Genomic DNA, 23,174 nt, shown 5'->3' with positions numbered 1-23,174 from the left:
CAATGAAACAATCACCTGTTGAGAAACAACCTCCAGATTCCAAAGGAGCAAAACACAGGAGAAGCAAATCAGACAATTATTGTTTTCCCTTTTCTCTGAAGCTTCTCAGCTTTCCAGGAGAAAAATCCTGGGTGAAGGGATTTTTCAGAAAACTTGAATGCCCCATGGTGGGAACCTTCACCAGAGCCCCCTGGGCACCTCTTCCCTGGCACAGCAACCCAGTGCTGTGAGCCTGGCTACCTCCAGGCTTGCCAATCCAAGGTACTTACAGCTGTCACTGCTCCTAAGCCCTCATGGCTGGAGCAGTGATGGGACCATGCAGAAGATCTCAGCACTCAGTGCTGGAAATGGAGCCAGCACAATGCAAGGAAGAACAGCACCAATCTAAACAGCAAAAGCTACTTTTCAGCTCCTGCAAGAAATTCCACAGCAGTCTCAGAGGTGTCTCTTCTCTGACTCCCTGACCTCCTGCACAAGGCTACCTCCATAAGCTCCTTTCATTTGGTCTAATAAAGTTAACTAGTTCTCCAGCTCTTCCAAGGAGAATAGGCATAAAAATGTGCATTGAGATGAATGCTTACAACCCTTGAAAATACCTCTTGCTTCTGAAAAGGCTTCTGAGGAATGAATAGAAGGGACAATGATTACCAAAAAAGGAGGAAATATTGTTCATGCTGCCTGGGAAGCATTTGACCCTTGCAAAGGCTGGAGAGAAAAGGAGGAAGAAGGCAGGGAGCTGAGACACTAATGGCAATCATTGCTCTGTTGGGAGCAATATCTCACAATGCCCATGGAGATCAATCCCAAATTATTCAGCCTAATAGTCCTCAAAAACAAACTCTAATTCTGCTCCTTTGTGGCAGGCATGAAGCTTTCTCTGCAAGGCCCATTTTACTTCTTAGGTAACTCAGTGCTGGATGTGTAACACTCCATTGTGAAATCCCTGCAGGAGCCTTTGATGCCAGCATCTTCCAGACGAGATGCAGAGCTTATCAGCTCAAATAACACAACTGTCTTTTATCCCTTGTGTCCCAAGCCTGCTGTTTTGGCACTTATATTTGTAATTCATTGCCTGGCTCTGGGTCTGGATCCATCTGGACAGGCAAACTGTCTATCTGTCTGCATTGCTGAGATATTTGTGTCTGCCCCAAGGGACCTGAGCACCTAAGCTCTGCTTATCTTCATTGATGCTTAGGTTCCTAATTGGTTAAAAGTCATTTTGGAAAGGTGGTCTTTAAGGGCTGTAGGCTTGTGGATGCTTTCAAAATGACTTCCCCCAGGCCAGGCTGTCCATCTTTCCCTGGGACTGCATCTCTGGTCTGGCTTCCAGACATGCCTGTGTGCCTCCAGCTCTGCTGTCCCTCCCTTCCAGATCAGTGCCAGCCCACAGCCCTGCCTGCCTTTCAGCAGCACTACATTTTCTTCAAGAAAGGACAAATGAGGTGGAAGAAGAAAAGGTGAAAACATGATAATAGCTGTGGGAAAAGGCCACTGCTAAAGATTTGACAATGCTGGAAATAGAGGCTCAGAGAAAAGTTTTTCTCCAAAAATTATTCTTTTCAATCTCAACAGCACACTGAAGAGAAGTTAAGGCACAGTTTTTAGCACCTTTTGTACTCAAATTCGAAATTCACCTGTCTAACCAAGCAATAACAGAAATAATCTTTTTTTATCCAGCTGCACATTTTGCTACAGAAATTTGTTTCCATTAAGCTATTCCCTTTTGTCCTCTTAGAAAGCATCTTTTAAATAATAACAGTGTAAAAAAAAAATTACACACTACCCAAAAAACTCAACCCTGTCAACCATGCACTTTTATACAAAAGCTATCTCCTTCTTTCAATGGATTGATAAAAACTCCTTTCATAATGTCAAGGTGGAGATGAGAAAGAGAGAGAAAATTTCAAAGTGCCCAGCACAGCTACTCATTTGAACAGGGAACATGGGGCAAAATCTGGTCTTAGAAAACTGAGCTACAGCTCCAACATGAACCTGATATTCTTTTTCTGCTTTGTAAAACACAATTTTGTAGAAGCTGGGATGGAGGCATGCACTGCACTTCTCATCTGCAGGGGAGAAATAACGTGCTTTTTCTTTTTTCCCTAAATCTTAAAAGAAGAATGTGAACTCAATCTTTAAAAAAAATAAAAATCAAATATGCAACCACAATAAGTGTCACTGCTGCCACGCTTCCAGGAGTGGAGCAGCCACAGCTCAGGGGTTCTCCAGGAAGGTCAGACTTGGAGAAGAGCCCCACCAGGAACCACCCCATGATGAGCAGTGTGAGAAACACAACCCTGGCTCACTGTCCTGTTTGCATCACACTATTTCCTGCTGAGAATGAGTGCCTCGGGCTCCCCTTCACCATCCACCCCGGGAGGGTTTCCCAGCACTCAGCCCTCTCCAGAAGGACCTGCTCCATCCCTGCTGGCTCTCCCCTCCCACAGGCAGCTCCTCCTCTCACTCCAGAGACGCCACCCCTCACCTCTGAGCCCGTGTGTCACCGCTGGCCCCAGCCACAGTCCTGGATGGGTCCTAGTTGTTGTCCTCAGGGGCAGGGAGGCACACTGGAGACAGCATTCAGGATCCCACGAGGTGGTCACCAAGCCAAGTATTTAACCTGCAAGGATAAAAGAGAAAGCATAAGAGGGAGTTTCAACAAAGGGGATAAAAGATTGATTGATGGCTTGATTAATACCAAACCATCCCAGGGACAGAACAGCTGCTTAAGCCTTGGATCAAACACAGAGACACGGGGACCAAAGGTGAAGGGGATGAAGACCACAGGGAGGTCCAAATGAGAGCAGCAGCTCAACAGAGTAACTAAAAGGGAAAATAAATCCACTTGCCAATGGATTTGGGACTGTGAGAAATGCTCGAAGGGAACCTGGGACTGAAGTAAAAAGAATGGGACAAATGCCAGACAAGGATGGAAAGAGATGCAGGGAAGAAGGATGGGCATGGCCAGGGCAGATGGTGCAAAACATCAATGCAGAGCTCCTGGAGGAGTGAGGAGCCACTGCCTCCACCAGCACCAGCCACCCAGCATGTGCAGGTTTTAGTAAGTTTAATAATCCTTGTTACACCTGAAGATTGGTCTCATAAATGTATTTTGAAATCATAAGTGTGATTTTATTGCTCTCAGTGGTCAGTTCCCACACTTTCACTGTTTTTCTATTACTTTTGGATGCCTGGCTGGCCAGGGCTCTCTCTGTTTCCCACTGCTGTCAGCTCCTGCTCACCTGTGATGCCAAACAACCAGTACAGCAAGAAGAAGTGACACTGAGGGTACCAGTACTCATCTTTGTGATATTCAATGTCTTGTTTTATTATCATCTGCACAGTAACAATAATAGCAATATTGGTGACAACCATTTTGTTACTCCTGTTAGTAATATTCAGACATGACCTAAGAGGTATTTCAGAAAGACAACACAAATCCAGTGCGAGATCCAGGAGAATGGGGCAGTTAATTAAATGTCAGAGTGATGGACAGAGCTGGGACAAGCCTGGAACAATATCAGAGAGCTGGACAACCTCTGGCAGGCACAGGGAGATGGATGGATCTGGGACACGTCCCAGACCTCTCCCCCAGCAGACACAGAACCCTCCTACCCCCCACATCTTTAAACACAACATTGCTCTCTCTCTGTCACTTCATTGACTTCTGCAGGTGAGGAAATTTCCTGAGGAAAGTTGCCTTCCAAGCCATGTCACTGATCACAGCCTGATCTAATGACATTTTTATACCTCCAAATTGTGCAAAGAAAATAAAGAGCCCCATTGAAAAATGACAGTGTCTTAGAAGTGTGTTTTACCAGGTATGTGTGAACTCACAGCAGGTAGGGGTTTATTTTGCAAAAGATTTCTTGTCATTTTTTTCCAAACTAGACATTCATAAGAGAGGCAGGTGGTGGCCAGGGACTATGGAGAGAGAATGGCAGCCGGAGGGTGTTCCAAAACTCCAAGAATATTAGAGAACAAAAGGAAGACTGTGACAGATCCTGGGCAATCTGTAAGTCATCAGGAAGAGTGCAGAGCATAATAGACTAATCAATCAGGCAGACAAGGGTGAGGTGTCACGGGGAGGCAATAGGTAGTTAGAGGTCAGTGATAAAATATAATCTCTAAATTGGAAGGAGAGGAGCAGTAGCACAAGAACAATGACAGGTGTTTCAATAAAGGTAGGTGAATGTTGGATTGGTGATTTCCAGGAGAGTGAATGCTGGATGGGAATATTATGGGGGTAAGGAAAAATAAGCTGGTATTTTAGAGACAGGCACATATTCTGTGAAGTGAAAGGCTGAGCTGGCGAGACTTTAAAGTGCTGTTCCATTTCAGAAAATGCTGCTGGAAGACAGACAGTGGGGCTCCCTGGTGCTTGTTCCTCTGGGTTTCCAGACAAACTTTGTCAGGTTAGAAGCAAAACAAAAGAAAGTGATGCTTTTCTTAAGCATAAGTCCTGCAAATAACAGCTGGGATCTGAAAGCCAGGCCAGACCCTGTCTAGCTGGTGCTTTCTCATCAGCATGAGTAATCTCTAATCTAGTTAGCTGAGATGCAGGGAAGTTGCACACTGCCACACATGAGAAGATGGGGATTCTGCAGGTGAATTTAATTACTCCTTCCACAGAGAAAGTAGGAGTCAATAAGGCACCACTCACCCTCCATTAGCTAACTGGGCTGGCATCATTTACTAACAGGCAGCATCATTTACTGCTTTTTCTAAGCTAAGGGAGAACAGCCCTGTTATACCCAAATAAAAACTTGACTTAACATGAAGTAATTTCTACCAATACTTTTGTGACCTTAACTGCATATTCCAAAGATGTCACAGTCCTTCTAAGAACAGTTAGACCCAACCAATTAGAGCTGAATGAACAATTCCTAAAGAAAAATTGTTTGGCAAACTTCACCTCATTTTATGCTCAGGAAACATTCACACACAGATTGCAAAGTCCTCACATTTCTTTGTCAAAAGGATATAACTTGCTGGTTTTTTCCACTGAGCAAACAGCAACGTAACGGTTCATTGAAAAATCTGCAGTCAAGCACAGGCTGGGTGGATGGGTTATGCCAGACACGTGGTGCTGTTCCTCCATTCTTCCATTGGCTGAGGGATCAGAGGAGCTCCAAGAAATGCAAATCAGGACTGTTAACCTCTCTTGTTTGAAATTCCTTTTGCCAAATCTGTCAGTGCTGGAGCACATTTACTGGGCTGAGCCATGGATATGGGCAATGTGGGAAGGGAGCCAGCTGTGGTCCCTCTGTAACTGATGGGAGAGCCAGTTTGTATTGTCAAAGCTACTGGAGAGCTATTCACCAAGGACACACTGGAGAACATGGAGACCTTTAGATGATGACCCTGACTCCCTTAAACCCCTAAAACCACCTGCTTAACTCTCCATATCACAGAATCACAGAATCACAGAGTAATGAGGTTGGAAGAGACCTCTAAGACCATCGAGTCCAACCTATGCCCCAACACCTCTGCTAGACTATAGCACCAAGTGCCATGTCCAGTCTATGTTTAAACACATCCAGAGATGGTGATTCTACCACCGCCCTGGGAAGAGCATTCCAGTGCTTTAGTATTCTTTTGGTGAAAAATTTTTTCCATGCCCAGTGCCGGCCAGGGCTGTGGAGAAAGGGGCACAGGAGATGGAAGCACTGGTGAGGCTGGACCTAGGCTGGCAGCCAACCTGCTGGTGGCTGAAGAAGCTGAGCACAAAGTGTGCTCTAACACCCAGGGGGATAGGGGAGTGTGGAGCAATAACTCAGGCTCTCAAAGCAGAGCATATTAGGAGATCAATGGGACAGACATTAGTCCAAAGGAGCAAACTCCAGAGAGACAGGAGCAATTCTTTTCCTCCTCCTTCTCCCTCGTTGCTAAGGATTTTTTCTTCCCATTTAATACCATCCTCATTGTTTTTAAATGAACAGCAAAGCCAGTGGGTTCCACGTGGCATTAGCAATGTGTTTGTGAAAGGGAGAGCAACTGATTCCTAGCAGGATTTGATAAAAGCCTCTCCAAGTTCTGAGTGATTTACAGCTGGAGAAAACAAACACGGACTGATACAAATGCAGAGAGAGGCACTGACATCCAGGTACACTCAATTACCAATTCATCAGCCCAAGTGAACTTGAAGGGCTTTTCAAACTCTACATGGCTCTAAATTAAAGGAAATATTTAGATGGATAACATTCTGCAGTGGGGGAGAAGAAGACTAATTTGCTGATCTTCAGCTCAGGAGCCCTGGCCTTTCATGGGCAAAAGGCCACAGGAAAGGGGAGCAGGTGGCAGCTCCCACTCCCCTCCTGGGACCAGGGACTGCACCAAACATCAGGATGATGTTCACACACTGCTGCAAAGCTGTCAGCACACAGCTCTCTCTCTTTCCTCTCCATGCCAGTCCCCAAACAGACTTTTTTCCTCTGTCTCTAAAAACTTTGCTTTTACCTGCCCCGGAGGTAATAATGAAAAAGCTGTGAAAATAACCAATTTTTTGGTTCATTGGTTGAACTAAAAAAAAAAAAAGGAAAAAGAAAAAATCACTGCACAGTGACCCCAAATTGGAATTGTCCAGGGTCTCCACAGAAAAATAGATATAAATACAGATATATAAAAGATATAGCTCTATGGTCAAACAATGGTTTAATTCAATCTGAAACTAACTCATGGGGAATGTCATTTTTCCCTCCATCCTCTGCCCAGAAACCCATTTTTTTCCATGAGAAGAGATGATTTACAGCTCCATGCTCCAGCAGCACTGACAGCCACAGTGTTTGATATCCTCCCCTGTTCAATGAAGCTCCTCCATGCTGGGGCATGGGGCCCTTCAGTGCTATTCTGATCCAAACTCTGGCAGCTGGGGGGAGGAACAGGAGGAGTCCGGCTGCTGAGAGACTGCAGGGAACTCTCTGTTAGTTGTTCATGCAGAAACTGTTTTGATTTCAGTGTCTAATTGATATCTTGGGGAAATCTTTACAAAAGACAGAGCATCCTCCCCAGAGCCCACCTGTGTGTGTTCAGTTGAGGGGCCCCACGCTGCCAGCACTGAGGCAGCCCCAAGGCTGTGGGGTTGTCCCTGTTCCCCTGCTCCACATCCTCATCCCAAAGGTTTGGAGAGCTGAACCAGCATGAGAGCCCGGGGGCAGTTGGAGGGGTGGGTGCTGAGCTCCAGTGATGCTCAGATTTTTGGCAGAGAGGAGACTTTGGAGAGTTCTGTGCCGTGATGTCTGCTCATCAGCAAGGAGAGCTGTGTCAGCCACCAGCCTCCCTCAGGAGCAGGGACTGCCTGCATCCCTCTGGAAGCTGCCAGCATCATCCCTCCTCCTGCCAGAAGCAGCATCAAGCCCTGAATTTTCCACTGGATATCAGCCCTCCTCTTTCCTCTGGCCTCCTCCAAAGACAGCAGCCATGGCTCGCACATGCAGCTCCGAGGCTGGCTCTGAACTATTTAGAAGCACAGCAGGTATTTTAATTATTCACATCAAGCTAACGACTCTCTGAAGCTGTCATAGCTGCATGGGGTGGAGCAGAGCCCTGCCAGCAGCTTCCCATGGCCTGGCCTTGGGGCAAAGCCTGGCTCTGCAGAGCAACCATGATCCAGTGCTGTCACTGAGGGCAGAGGGGACACTTGGGTGAGGAGCACCCTGGCAGATCTGTCTGGTCCTGTGGGCATTTGCCCACCCAGCCCATTGTCCAGCCTCCTGCCTGGCACCTTGTATCCTCCAGGCCAGGGGTATCAGCCAAATGCTTTTACTATTTTACTATTACTGTGAGCTGCTGTGCCCCACAGAGACAGATCAGCTCTTGTTGTATTTTAAGGGCACTGGAATTACCAAAATGCAAGGAAAATGAGGGGTACTTATAGAGCACAGCTGGGCTGCTTCAGATGAAGGCACTGGAGGGGATGACACAATTCCTTGCTGCCTTGAGCTGCTCCCAGGGTTTGAAGCAAGGAGCTGCTCTGGAAAACAAGCCCTTGCCACCCTGCAGCAATGTCTTCATTTGCTTCTTCCTTCCCAGCACCATCAAAAATATTTGCTGCAATAGCATCACTCTTCTTAGAGACATTAGGAAAAGATTCTTTACCCAGAGGGTGTTTGGGCACTGGAACAGACTCCCCAGGGAAGTGGTTGAAGCACCAAGCCTACCAGAGTTCAAGAAAAAGTTTGGATGACTCTCAGGTGCCTGGTGTGATTCTTGGGGTTGGTTGTCTTGTGTAGGGCCAGGAGCTGGGCTCAGTGACCCTTCTGGACCCCTTCCAACTCAGGATATTCTGTGATTCTGTGATTCTGACCCACATGCCTCCTTGGCAGAACAAGCTCAGCTCTCTCAAGGTGAAATACGAGCAGAAAGAAGGTTGGTGTCCCACCTTGATGGCTGGAAGGAAGATAGCCAGTGTTGAAGGGAGCCAGGCTCACCCCAGGCTCACGGAGGCTTTTCTCAGCTCTAGAGTGCAGAAGCATCAGGGCTGTGGGTTCCTTCACTTTTACCCCAATGAGTCTCAATTAAATGTGAGCTTCCTTTAGGGACCTCAGGATTTCTATCTGTTTTCTTGGAGGTTCCTCTCAGTTATTTCTCTTATTTCTGGTAATTAAGAGGCTCTTCTTCCCTGCCTTTCCTCACCATTATCTCAAGGTAAATTTGGAGGATTTCCAAGAATATTCAGGACCTGCTTTCACCCTCTTCAAAATGAGCAAGAGCCTCATCATGGTAGCCCTGAGCTCCAGGGCTCTTCTTTAGCAGCAACTCCCCGTGGGCAAAGCCTGAGAGCAGAGAGGCCCCCACGAAAGCACATCCCCTGATTGAAGAGCCAGGCTCTTCAAGCCTCCTGGACCACCAGAGCCAGCCCCTCTCTTTTTAACCTGCACATTTTTCAATGCTAATTCCCACCACATGCCCAATTCGAAGCTCTAATAATGAACAACTGCTTTCTTCCTTTCCTTCTGATTTCATATTCATGAGTCAGGCTTTCCTGGCACTAAACGTAAATGCTAAACGGAAATCGCTGCACAGTGACATGTCTGTGTAGCTTCACTGTCCATTTATTTGCCTTTTCAAAGAGCTGCTGTGTTAAGCAAACATCTCTGCCTGGATCCTATCTGGAGGAGTTTGTCTGGTACGGCGCGGTGCCTGCCGGGCTGGGGGAAGCGCCGCGCTGTGACGGTGTCTCGCAGCTCTGCTTTTGCTCCAGGGAACTTCTTGTACTCTAAGTTTGAGCTCGGTGAATATCTCAACCTTTTCCGGAATATTTTGCTTGAGTCTTGGCAGGATGTGTTCAGCTCTGACGCAGCAGGGATGAAGCAGGGAACTCCCTGAGAGAAACATCCCCTGCTTCGGCTTGGACTCCACCGAGGGCTCCTGCAGGCAGCAGTGGGCAGCAGTCTTGGCAGGGGGAGCAAAGAGGCACCTGGAACATCACTGGGCAAATTATTTTTTCTGGCAGCTAGAAAATTCACATACACATGCAAACAACAAAAAACAAAACAAAACCAATAAACAAACAGATGAAAACAAACAAACAAAAACCACAAACACTTCAGGATTCATCCAGACTTCCTGCCGTCTTCCAAAAGAGAGACATCTTGAAAAAAGGAATGTTTTCCATTAACCATATTGGCCAATATATTTTCCAAGTATTTTCCTTGAAGATTGCACTTCCTTGTTGAATTGAACTTTTAAAAGAGCAAGGGTAAAATGTAATCTAAATGTGAAAGTCAAAGGAATTAAATCGTCACATATTTCAAGGTGAGCTGAGATGTTCTTCTCTGCAGAGATGCCAAAGCTGTGTAATTTCCAAACCTTTTAACCTGTCTGGGATGGAAGCTTTAGGATCACAGACTGGCACCCTGAACTCTCCTCTCCATCAGTTCACATCTGCCCGCCTTTGCCAGGGAACCCTTTGTCCCCTTGGAGACATCATCATCCTCAGCTATCTTCTCTGCAATCAGTGGCAACAGGAACCACAGTCCTGGGGGCAAGGACAACCAGGCAGGGCTGAGCTGGGCTGTGCTGGCCCCTGCTCCCTGGTCTCTCCATGGGAACACCAGCTGAAGGTGGCTTTGCTCCAAGTGCTGGGCTGGAAAGGGGAGCAGCCAATATCCCAGAACCCTGGGTTGCTCTGCCAGCTTTGCTCCTGCACTGGTCACTGCCATGGGGCAAGGTGGGCAGTGAGGAACTGCAGAGGTGGACTGGGAACTGGCTACTCCAGCTCTTTGGTTGTCCAATGCTGGAGGCTTTCCCTCCTCTCAGCTGCCTCCACTGTGGTTTCCTTCTCCAGGGCTCTGTGGATGCTCCTTATGATCTTGGTGCTTTGTTGCCTTCTGCAGTCATCCATTGCCTTTCCCTGTCTGCCTTTCCCCAAATACTTTAACAAATGAGCTCATGGGAAGGCAAGAGAGAAGATGAGATGAATTTCAGACCATAAGAAATGAACTCACAAATAAGAGTGCCTGCAAGCACCATCTGAAGGGCTGTGCTCCTGCTCATGGAGAACATCATGTGTTCAATCAAAGTAATCAATGGGGACCACATTTTGAATATTATCTCCATGCAACAGACTCCTTGGGAGGAAATTATGCAGCAATATTTAATGGTGGCAATGGTTCAGCAAGTAATAGAAAGAAATTTTCCTCAAAACACCATCAACTTCTCATGGATAACTCCCAGATGGGACTGAGGGTAAAAAACCCTTTCATTAAAAAGCTATTCAGTTATGGTAAAACTGCCATATGTGGCTCACTGAGATTCTGATTGTCAGTGACTTCAGTTAGAAAGCTGCTGTGAAATCAGAAAACTACTTCCCATTTGAACAGGGGGGTGGAAATCAGTCCTTAGGGACCTGAAAGCACAGCTCGATCTCACGCAGCTGAAGGTGTCTTACAGCTGGATGTCTAGGTTAAGGTAATTGTCTAGACTTCTTTTATCATCAGTGAACAGAGAGACGTGCACCAGCCCCCAGAGAGTGATTCATTCTTCCTGTCTTAAACATCTATTTTTGGATGGGATGAATTACACACTGGAGGTGTTCAACTTTCTCCACTGACTGTGGAGTCTGGATGATGAACTTGGCCTAGACACTTCACCTTTCAGTGTTGAAACAGGGAGTGCTCCACCAAAGACAACTCAAGTTGTGCCAATATTGGTGGTAGGTCGGGAGCACTTGGCCAACACCTGAAGTGAACAGACACAAGAGAAGCAGCTCCCTCAGCAGACAGGAGATGGAGGAGGGGAAATCATCATAAGCATACCCTGGAGTGATATCAGTATTTAAAAAAGACCTGAGGGCACACTGGTGCCTGATTATCTCATCTACTTCTTTTATGTCATGCACAAGGTACAGATTACATCCAATTGCTTTTTAAGTGTGACCTGAAAGGTGTAATTTTGCAGTCCTAGGAGGAAAGCAGGGACTGGTCTCTCAACTATGTGCAGTCTTCCTAAAAGACCAAGCCTTTTACTGAGCTTGGGTTTTCCTGAGGTTAGCAATTCCAAACTTCTCCAGAACACTAATTTATTTCTGAGACACCACCTGTATTCTCCTACCCATCTTCCCAGTCTTGAATAGCCATGTCTTGCAATTTTAAGGGTTTCCTTATAACCTTGAGAGCTATTTGGAAACAGAAGGTTTCATGTCTCTGTTTTGCCATAGTCCAGGGTCAGCGCTAATGACCCACACTGCAGAAATAACCCTACTGTGTTCTAGGAGGCTTCTTGCTATAAGTCTTCCATAAATAAATAAGATTATTACCTTCCATTACTTCAGTGGGAGCCAGTTTTAGTCCTCTCAGAAGACCAAGTTCTTAGTGCCAGCTCAGGTTTTAGATCTTAGAGCCATTGAAGCCACCTCTTAGAGCCATCCTGCCAAAACCTCTCCAGATTCCACTCCTGCTTTATAAAAAAGGACAGGTTATCTGTGCAAAACCCAGAAGTCAGGATTCAGGAAGTCTACAGGAAAATCAGATATTGCCATTTCAAAGATCAACACGAGAAAATCAAATAGGGACCTAAATGGCAGGAGAAGTCACCAGAGGAAGGCCAGGCTGCCATCCATATACAGCTTTGCCAAGGAAATGTTTGCAACTGGTTCTGAGCGGGGCACACAAATTGCAAAAAGTATCTCAGGACCCTTCTCCAAAGCCAAAAAATGTGGAGGAAGAGTGGGGATAAAATTAATGAAGAGTTGTGAGAGCTAATTCACCAAGACAGAGATTTGTGCTCTTTCCTGGGGCGTGCTGCTGCCAGGAACAGGATGCAGCCGATGACAAAAAGCCCATGGCTGGAAGCCAAAGGGTTCCTTGGGGGCCAGGGAAATGCCTTGGAGACTTCAGCTCTCTACACCAATTGGCTTACACCTGTCAAAAAACATTCCCAGTATTTTTTCTTGACTCATCTGGAAAATCAAGATGGATCATCCATATTTAACAGGCTATTCGCAGTGCTCATGGGAGCGTGTTCAAGACAAGGCAGAGCAAGACCTTCAGTTCACGGTGTGATACCAAAAGTAACTCAGACATGTGAAGGGAGCATCCATCTGTCTATCCAGAAACATGGAACACACAGGATTTTTAGAGCCTAAGTGATATGAATTACCCTCCTGTGAATTGAACAGGTTCACGTAACAATATGATAGTCCAGCAGGACAGATACCAATGCTTGGTTTCTGCTTTTCGACTTGTTTTCTCTTTTCCTTCCTGCTTCAGCCACTGAGTTTCCTGGGATGACTTTCTACATCTCTGCCTCAATTTTCCTCTATTTAAAAAGAGATTAATGTGACAGGGAAGTGTTGGAGATCTCTTAGGGAAAGCCACCGCATGAGAGATTTTTCTATTTTAAATTGTGAAAATTGCTAGCCAAATGCTAGTTCTTAAATACAGCTGGTGAATATATAAGGAAAATTGATTTTCTCAAACGACTACATCATTTAAGTGAAAAGTCAATAATCATCTTCCATACCAGCATTTAAATATCTGAGCAAAAACATTCAAATAGTGATATCTTCTGGGTTCAGATTGTTCACTGGAAAGAGGGGAACACACAGTATTAGACTCAATACTATGTTGACAGAGAACACAAATGTCAGTTTGACCATCTTAGAAAAGACATTTTAAAAGATATGAAATTAAATGACTCAGGATTACTCATGATGACATCTTGCATTAAGCAGTGAAAACTCTCATTTCAGGACAGTTTTTGGGATTGATAATAATGTAAAGAAAATGCATTTGTGAAAAAGCTGCTTCCCTTGATAAAGAAACACAGGGACAACAAACTCCAAAGATGAACACTGTAACCCAAAAGCAGGACAGAATGCTAAAGAGTCTAACACAAATCTCAACACATAATCAAGGGAAAAGGCAAAATCACAAATAAAAGTGGCCAAAGGAGACTTCCATGAAAGGGGCAGCAAGATAAAAGGGTTTGCTTTGCCTTATTACAAGGCAGTGTATATAAAGTACAAAAATATGGAAATGCTTCAGAACAAATGCAAAATTATTTTAATAAGAAGATGTAGCTCAGTTTGGAAAAAGGCAAAAACAAAAAAGCCCAACATTACAGTATCATACCAATGGTCAAAAGGTTAATAACCATGTAATTTCTGGCAAAGGAATTAAATGTGACCAGCATTTAATTCAGGCAGCCAGGCAGCCCCGGTCAGGTGTTAGTTCACTTTCCCAGCAGAAAGTTGCATTTCAACAAAGCTGAAATTTCTCATGACATCAATTAGTTCTGGCAAAATCATATTTTAAAAGAATTAGGAATGTTTTGATAAATCAAACACTTCATTTGCAAGACTTCAGGAGAATTTTCCATTTCTACTTTTATTGCATAACAAAATCTTAATACTTTCATATCTAAATGACATTAAAATTAACCTGAAGTATATTTTAATAATAACTTAATATTCGATTCAGAATGCAACCTAGTGTCAAAATCTTGTGTTTTTCTGCAAGGTACAAATTTTTCTATTATCTCATTGCTAAATTTTCAGCCTTTCCAGGTATTTATTCCAGAACCTGTACTGTAACATAAGAAAAAGACAGACTCTTGAAACCCTTAGGTATATTGTTGTCATTTTAATGTGAAACAAAAGGAAATCTATAAGCAAACATACCTGCAGCCCACAGCATCAGACCAAAATGAGCATCAGGACTGAGTCTGCTAAACACCCTCAGAGTGCAGTGAACTGCATTCACTCAGCTTAGGTGAAGAAATAGGAATTTAAAAATACTTTTGGGTACAGGAACAGCACCTGACTTTGTAGAGTGGCCATTCTTTGTGAATCTTCCTCTTTTTCACCTCAGTTTGGTTTATATTTAGAAATGCTATAAATATCATCTGTTTAATCAAACGGAAAAAATATTTTGATAGATCATTCACTCATTTATTCTCCCCAAAAGAAAGGCTGCCGATAAGACTGTCTGTTTTCACTGCATCTGTTCACTTGGCAGGAAGAAATAATTTCAATGGAAACATTGCAAAAACCTACCCTTTCTACCCAGATGCTCTATTTCCATATTTCTGATGCCATCCTGCCTGCAACCACTTCTTTAGATTTACATGAATTAACTAGTGTAGGACAGACAGCAGACTACAAAGTGCTCACAAAGTGACGATGGCTTTTGATGATGACTTTGGAAGTTCAATGGAAAAGCTGTAATCTCTTGTCCATGTACAAAAATAAACATTATGGGGATGGGTTTAATACACCTGAAAGTTTCATCCCATACGGTGTTTTTGCATAAGTTTCAGAATGAAACTGCAAAGTAGAACAAAGTACACAGGTTCCAGCTAGGCAGCATTTGAATGAACTCCTTCCTTCATCATTTCCCCTCTTTCCTAGGGTTATTTCTGCAGCTATGCAAGATTTCTTTGGCACTTAAAAAAAAAGTGCAACCATAGCTGTTCAGATCTTTATTAATACTAAAACTTACTGATTTTTATTAAGTTTTATTTTAGAAACATAATTTTAAAAACTAAATTTTTAAAACTTAATTTTTGTTAAGTTTTAAAAATCAACCTCACAACCCTTCTTAGAGAAAACCAATACTAATCTTGAAGTTAAAGTACAGACCAGAAAAACAACAGATATTTGGGAGGCAAATTAGGAATAATTTGTATCTAATCAAAACTGGACACTCAACCTCTTTAGGTCTTTCCATGACCAAGCTGAAGGAATCTAGCAACAAGAAAAACCTGCAGTGTAAATCTGCAGCCCTGTTCTGGCTCACCAGAGTAAATTGTACTGATTCAAAGTTTGTACAGGCAGGGGGAAATTAACCGTTTTGATCTCTGGGAATTGGCAAAAGATGCAACAAAATGCAATTTTCCACAATTATGATACTTCTATTTTCTACTAAAGCACAGTACCAGGAACACAGCCTTGAAGATTACACAAAGCACTTAGGATTTGTAAGATAATAATGATTATATGGTGCAGCCAGGGAGTAGGATTTTACCTATTATTACCAAGCTTAAAAGAGAGGTTCTAACTCTGCAGAAGTTTGATGGTAAATTCACATTCTTCTGGAGCAAAGTGGCAGACAGAAGAGCAAAAAAAATTATATTTGTCACAGTTTCTAGCCTGTTTCATAGCATCCAGTTCCAACTGCTGTCAAAATTTTTATAGACGTCAAGGAACAGAGAGTAAAAGCCAAAAAAAATCAGAAAAACAATGAAAATGAACTACAGTGAGAGGGTTCTTTTTGCCAAAACCCTTTATCATGCAACAGTGCACTAACAGTCATATTGTACTAAACCATGTGACCAGGAGAATTCTGCAGCCATTGGACAAAAACTCCTGGTAAAATCTTTGCAAGGTCTGAATTAAAAAAATAAGCCATCAAGATAAAAGCAATTGCTTTCCAAATGGCCAGGCAAAAATTGATGGATATAACATGATCAAGTAGCTATTGCATGTAATTTTGTGGCAAGTCTGTATAAAACTTAATATAGCCTCTATTGTGCCTCTTGCAGATTATGTTCTTGATGTAACTGGCTTGTGAGTAGTGCTGGAGAAACTGCAGTGGGGAAAGGCACTTCCAACATGTAATTTGGTTTTGTCCTAAAATACAGACATATTGTCAGGAAATAGTAACTGTGACCAAAAATACAGCTGGAATGAAAAATACTGTGTTTTTTCCAGTGGAAATAATCTTAGGAGAGGAAAAATACCAAAATAGCCCACACTAAAACACAAAGTCCCTGCAAGAAGAACGTGCCCTGATTCAGCAAAACAGGTAAGAATGGCTTCATGCCAGGGGAGTTCTGCCCAGTGGAAATCATTTGTGTATGACAATTTTGGAAATCATTTGTGTATGACAATTTTGTTTATGCCCCTTGAAGTCAGCTGGATGCATAATGCTCCACTAAATTGGGTGGTAGTAGAGAAACTTCCCCTTCCCATGGCAGTTTGGGAGCTATGGCTTCAAGTAGTAGGAAAACTTGACCTGAGAACTTCATTCATTGGGGGGAAAAAACTGAGAACTTCATTCACTGGGGGAAAAAACCCAAAGTGAAGAGCTGTAAAGCTCTGCAACACCTTTTCCCTGCATCATTCACAGCAAGAGAGGAGCGGAGGAACAGATCATTTAAGAGGGATCTGCTCACTTGCAGATGTTGATAACCCATGGGATGTTTTGGGTTTTTGCCTTTTCCTGGTGCCAGCAGAGGCAACCAGAACCTCTTTGGACCCTCCTAGACATGGAAAGCTGAAGTGTAAGGAGAGAATTTAAGGATAAATTCTACTCCAGCTCATGGTCATGTGTAGCCTTGGCACAGCTTGGAGGCCCCACACTTTCAGATCTGAACTTTCACGATGGCCTCAGTGAGGTGCGAGCACCTCTCCTGCCTCAAGGCTGCAGCTTGTGACCCTGCCTCAAACAAAAGCAGAACTGCTCTCACTTCCCATCTTGAAAGACAGGTCCTCAAATATTTACCTCAGAATCTGGATTTTCATTTTTGGCTCTTTGATCTTTTTGTTAACTTTTTCCCCTCTTTACTCATTCTGGAGTATTTAGTCTCATCCCGCAGCTCCTGCGTGGATGCCTTAAGAATAAAATAACAACAAGAGGTGGGATTTTCCAAAGCACTCAGCATTGGCCTGACTTTATTCTCTTTGAAGTCAGCAGGAGTTTTATTACCAACTTCAATGGGAGCAGTTAAGCCAGTGCTACACATTGTGAACGTGCATATTCATGAAGCAAGCAGGATTTGCTAATGGAACATGGATTCAAATGGCTGATAAAATTTTAGTGAAAAAGATACTTGAAAAAAAAAACAACCAAGTAGTTCCATGAGCATCATAACTATGAATTCCTGCTTTCTTTGATCTTGATTGACTTGGGCACTGAGAAGGGGCATGGGCTGATTGAAGTCCTTCCTGTGGGTGGGGTGCTGAGATTTGTGCTCTCTCCCAAATGGATTCACCAGCATCAAATAAAGGCTCAACACAACATGGCAGCTTTTTCCTCTGTAGAAGTAGGGCATCTCTCTTCTACCTCTGCCTGTCTGCTCAAACCTTGAGGGAACTTGCTATTTTTGAGACTGCTACCCTCTATCAAATTCGGCTGGAGTTGGATAATGCACTTAAAAGTTGTGAGGCATATACACCCAGGTATAAACACACTCCATGTGAGCATGAAATCCACGTTTTTGCAGGATCTGCAGGAAGGCAGATGTTAAGACTGCTCAGAATCAAGTTTTGAGGCAATGGAAAAGATGGGTTCAGAGCAGCTGAACAGCAAACAGCCTCAGATGGATGAACCACAACCCTCTGAGAATCTCAGCTATGGAGAAGGTGTAAGAAAAGGACAGTCCTTGAAGAAAGAAGAAGACAACAATATAGTCCTTCAGAGGAATTAGAAAAATGGTTGCTAAGTACATTCCAGATAAGAAACTGACATATATATAAATGTGACAAATTGCTCAAAGTACTCAAAATGTCAAAAAAAATACAGGACTTGAAAGGGTGCAGGCTTTTTGAGCAACAGAGGCACTGCATCTCTGGAAATCCAGAGCATTTCCATTCTGGAAAGCCAAAGCATCTTTGTCTGCACAAAGCAAATGAAAGGAAGCAGCAACACTGACTGGTCCCTTTGGCATCTGGGCTAAAGCAACCCAAGAGGAAGACAGAGAGAGTTGGAAACAGTCCCCAAACTCCTTTCATATGGCAATCCAGACTCCCAGGAACAAAAGCTGGCAATGGACCCTCCCTGCCAAGAGCAGCCCATTGCCAGCCCAGGTGCTCACATGCACTCTCACTGCCTTTGGCACCAGGCATGTCCAAAGAACAGGATCAATTCTCTCCCCACCCCACAATTTCCACACCGCTGACAACTCAGAAAACAATTCAAGAGGGAATTCAAAGGATCTGTTGAAATTTCAACGAGGAAATCTGAGTGAGTGAGCATATGTAAATAGAAAGAATGAGTAGCACATAATTACATCAAATTGTTACTTAGCAAGGGAAGTAAATAACCCAAAATATGCAGAGCAAAAAATGGCAATGAATTAGAACTAATTACTTAAGGCTAATTAAAATAAGAATGGCTTGAATTGAAATATGTTAATAGCATTGAACCTGCCTTCTACCAGGGAATTTCAATAAAAGTGATAATGTCACTTCAACCTTCACCTGACAGGGGGAGGAAAGTTGGGATTTGGAGCTCATGGCTGCTTGGGGGTACTGACCACAGCAATGCATTATTTATGATGGAATGGACTGGATTTTTCTGGCAGGTGCAGGTCTCCTGGTCATGGGTAGAAAGAGGTTTTCTTGGATAATGGATGTGGAGAAAATACTGTGACAGGCAGAAGTTAAATCCCTCGAAGACAAATACATCCTAAGGTACCTCTCCATGCTGGGAAATGCTACAGTTAAAGAGAGAAAAACAGAAAGGCATGGAGATAATGAGATCACAAAGAAGGAAAGAGAAAGAGAGAACAAGAGAGACTGAGGGACTGAAGAATGAAATAGATAGGGAAAGCTTAGAGCCATGACAAATCATCACCAGCTTCAATTACACGAGCCTGCTGGGCTATGAAATCTGCCAAAGGTCACTGGATTCCTGTCTTTGCAACTAAAAACCAAGTGGCTTTGCTGGTTCCACCCCATGGCACCACTGTCTGGGGGGAATGCCCAGGGACCAGCAGCCTTGCTGATGGGCACTAACAAGCTGGTCCAGAGAGCACAGACAGCCCCAGCCAGGAGATGAACGTGTCAGAGCCATGCACCAGCTCCCAGCACTCTGCCAGCACGCCAAAGGGCTCCTGTGCCAGCAACTCAAGGCCTGCCAGAGAGCAGGGGGAAACCTGGAGCAGCAGCAAAGCCTGGTTCAGCATCTTCTTGCCATGCCACAGAGCCCAGCCTGTGCTCTACCACCACCACCCTGTGCAGGCTTGTGCCCCAACACACCCTCAGCCACAGGCACTGATCCCAGCAGACCTGGATCCCTGCTGGGCACAGGCACAGCCTGCTCAGCATCTACACGTGGAGAAATCCTGATCTCCTGCCACAAGCAGAGAGTGCCCTGGCTGTGCACCACGCCCTGGGGCTCACCCCTTGGTGCTGAGCTGGGCACAAAGCTCTCCCTGCTCCTCCAGGAGCCGAGCTCTTAGTTGTGTTTACTGCCTCGTTCTTTCCAGTCCCTCTGGTTCACACTGGGAAATCTCTTACCCCTCTCAGAGCCCTGGGATTCCCATGAAAACCACGAGCTCCTCACCCCAGCAGTCTGCATGAACAGGGGTCACAGAGAGGATGGAGGGTGGGATATGGCAACAGTGCAGCCTTTCCACTTTCACTCCATCTCCTGCTCTGGCTTTTGAGCCAACTGAAGGAAAAGCTGGTGCCAGGCTTGCTGCCAGCTGATGAATCCAACTGGATTCATCTTGGATCTGTGCATCTGAGAAAGCTCCAAAGCCAGAGCACGGGTTTGGGATGCTGTGCTCTGCCCAGCAGGTTTGGGATGCTGTGAAATATCAGAGAGGTGCTGAGCTCCAGAGCACTGCTCTGTCCATGACAGCATTTCCAGCACGGAGCAGCTGCTGAGACTGGACTCAAAGCCAGTCAGGAACAAGAGTTCAGACTGACTGAGGCAATGGTGACAAGCCTTGGATGGATGGCCTGAACTACAGGCTGTGACCTACTGATGACCACCTCCTCAGAGCTCCATTTGTCCTGAATGCCAGCCAGGATGGGTGACAGTGGGACACACCCTTGGAAAATGTCACTCTACCGACCACCAGGGCTCTACTTTGAGCATGCTGGTGGCTGTAATGTTATTTCTATCTCTCCAGTCTCCTTCAGAAGGAAAAACATTGCTTAGAAAACCAGAGTTCAGACTGGCTGCTGCTCCTGTGCAGGGAGGAGCTGTGGCAGGCCAGGAACAGGTTCCTGTGATCCTGCTGCCAAGATCCTGACACCGCTGTCACTGCCCTGCCTGACCCTCTGCCTGCCAGGAGGGAAGCCCTGGCTCTGGTGAGGATCCTGCCTCGGCAGACACAAGCTGAAAGACATTTCCTCTTTGTTTCTGTGCTGGTGTAATGAATCCTGCCTCCCACTCAGATCTGCTAAGTAAGAGGAGTTACTGTGAGTAATCCCCACTCCGACGTCTTTGGCTGTAATCGCAGAGAAATCACATTAGCTTTTTTTTTCTAGGACAAGGAGAAATTCATCAAATTGCAATCCAGGGAGAGCACACACAAGAGAGAGAGAAAGCCAGCAACACACACATACCCTGCAAAAAAAATCCCAAAGTTGACATTTACATTTCAAACACTTATAACAGCTAAACAAATAACAGTAATTATACTATTTGCATACTTTGTTAAATAATTGTTTGTTAGGTAAAGGCAGCCTGTGTGTGTCTGTGTGTGTCTGTATGTGTGTGCAAGGAGCAGATGCCTGAAACTCCAGAAGCAGAGCAGCTGCTGCCTCCCTTCCCAGGTGACCTGTTTGCTTTACAAAATGGGGACAAGTGGCCCAAAGCACTGGCCAGGGGGGTTGGATGTGCTGCTATTTGGGGCACAGGGAATGGGGCAGGAGGCCCTTGGGTGAGCAAGACAAGGCCATGAGCTGTAATCCTGCTGCTCAGCACCCACATCACCCTCCTGGGCACAGGGACGAGCTGAGTGCTCCAGACATGAGCACCAGCACTTGAGGAGGTGAAGCTCCAAAGCTCTGAGCACAAATTGAGGATTGCAGAAACACTGCCAGGAAGGAGAGCTGTGGGAGAAAGCAGGGGAAGGCACAAAAGCTGGACAGAGGGAGGCTCTCCACCTTGCAGCAGGAGATGCTGAACACCCCTCTGACGAGGATGCCTGACTCAGAGCCCACAAACCATCTCCTGGCTGGTGATTTCCCTTTGCTCCTGCAAAAGCATCTCAGCTTTCATCCCTTTCTGCTCAGCTCCTCGGGCAGACAGCTAATTGAAGGGTTTTCCTTTCATTTCTAGTACAGAAAACCCAGTAAATGCCTTTTAGTCTGCACAGTTTCCCCATGATTGGCTCTGTCTATCCGCTCACCACTCCTATCCTGTTTATTTTTTTTTTTTTCATAGACTTGAATGATGCAAACTGGTGGAGAGTGGAGAAGCCTTCTGCCTCTCCTCACATGGTCAGAAAAGGTGGAGCAGAGCCAGAGCCACTGCATCTTTTCACACCTGGATGGAACCAGGTCAGGCAGCTAATGCATTTCTCAGGCTCAGTGGCTACTTGTTGGAGACACACAAATGCTGCTGGGCTGCTGGAGTGCTGGAGGCTGGGAGAAAAAAAAATTCCAGCAAGAGACATATGTGTCAGAAGGCTGAGAGGGATGTGGTGCCAGGAAAGAGAAAAGTGATGCACACACAGAGGAGCTCAGCCCTGTGCAGCAGGAAGAGATGCAGATGGAATAAAAGGCTCCATGGCTTTGAAACTGCCCCTCGCAGCATCAGTAAAGAGGTTTTTTTAAAGAAGGTTCATTAAGCATAAGAGTGAGTGCTCTTTCACCCTGTTCATGGGTGAAATCCCAGCTCCAGAGGTTAAAACTGCCCCTTAGTCTGGGAGCAAAGCCCTGCTCACTTTAACCCCACACCCAGACACTTTGTCCCTCCAAGCAACAGCAGGAAAGTCACAGCCCCAAGGAGGAGCCCAGGCATCCACTGGCTCTGATCTGTGCAGCTCAGATTTTTCAGTGTACAACTAAGGGCATCCCATGGGGCTGGGGAAAAGAAATGCTCCAAAATAACCGTTCTCCCCTCAGAACATTTTCACTGGAAACGTTTCTATTTACCCTTCAGAAAAAAAAAAAAAAAACAAAAAACTTTTTCCTGATTTTTTTTCTTTAAGTTGAAAGAACATTTTCCAGTTCAACTCTTGTTCTTTCAAGTAGAAATGTTCGGTTTTCTTTAATGACTCCTTTTCCCCCCACTACTCTGCTTTTTACTTAGAGTTTAAAAAAAAAAGGAGATGAGGAAAGGAAAACTAACAAAACCAGAATGAAATTTTTTACATGAGTTTCAAATAACTTGAAAAAAGAAAAATTTTTTTAAGCTTTATGAGTGATTTTGAAGGATGCAAGAGCTTTTGGCAAACTTTTTTATGTAGGTCAAAAAAACTTCTTCCCAGGATTAAAAAAAAAGCCTAAACAAAAGCCCTTAATGTGGGTGAAACAATGTGGATCAGCTCTCTATAAAAGCTTTGCCACAACTGCCTGTGCAAAAAAAAATCACAGAATTATAAAACCATGGAAGAGTTTGGGGTGGAAGGGACCTTTAAAGGTCACCAAGTCCAAATTCTCTGTTGTGGGCAGGGACATTTTCCACCATCCCAGGTTTCTCAACACCCCATCCAAGCTGCTCTGAACACTTCCAACAATGGGGCAGCCACAGTTTCTCTGGGCAACCTGGGCCAGTGTTTCACCACCCTCATTCTAAAAAATTTCTCTTTATCTAATCCAAATTGACCCTCTTTTAATTTAAACCCATCACCCTTTGTCCTATCACTACTGACCCTGCTAAAAAGTTTGTTTGTTGTGCCACCACACGTCAGCCAGGGCAGAGCAAGGAGCCTTGGAAAGTATACTTGGTTTGGGACAAAATGGCAAAAAATCAGAGAGAAAAGAAGTGTGACTCCTGCCTCCCTTTAAATAATAATTACAAAAAAGAGCCTATAGAACTGGACACATT

The 23,174-nt window shown here is 44.7% G+C and overlaps 1 protein-coding gene across 3 annotated transcripts in view; it reads right to left on the bottom strand.

The window, feature by feature from the left end:
* ELFN1 (extracellular leucine rich repeat and fibronectin type III domain containing 1) overlaps nucleotides 1-23,174 on the bottom strand; it is a 105,459-nt gene that overhangs the window by 44,668 nt on the left and 37,617 nt on the right. For 2 of the 3 annotated variants that reach the window (XM_066560991.1, XM_066560990.1), the window contains exon 3: nucleotides 2,486-2,620. The gene's annotated coding sequence lies outside the window, so the exon portion shown is untranslated. Of the gene's footprint in view, nucleotides 1-2,485; nucleotides 2,621-11,758; nucleotides 11,830-23,174 lie in introns of those variants that run through there. The other variant, XM_066560992.1, reaches the window with a different exon arrangement.

Source organism: Molothrus aeneus, chromosome 16, assembly GCF_037042795.1.
Source record: "Molothrus aeneus isolate 106 chromosome 16, BPBGC_Maene_1.0, whole genome shotgun sequence".
Lineage (NCBI taxonomy): Eukaryota > Metazoa > Chordata > Aves > Passeriformes > Icteridae > Molothrus > Molothrus aeneus.
This window is presented reverse-complemented; position numbering and strand designations above follow the sequence as displayed.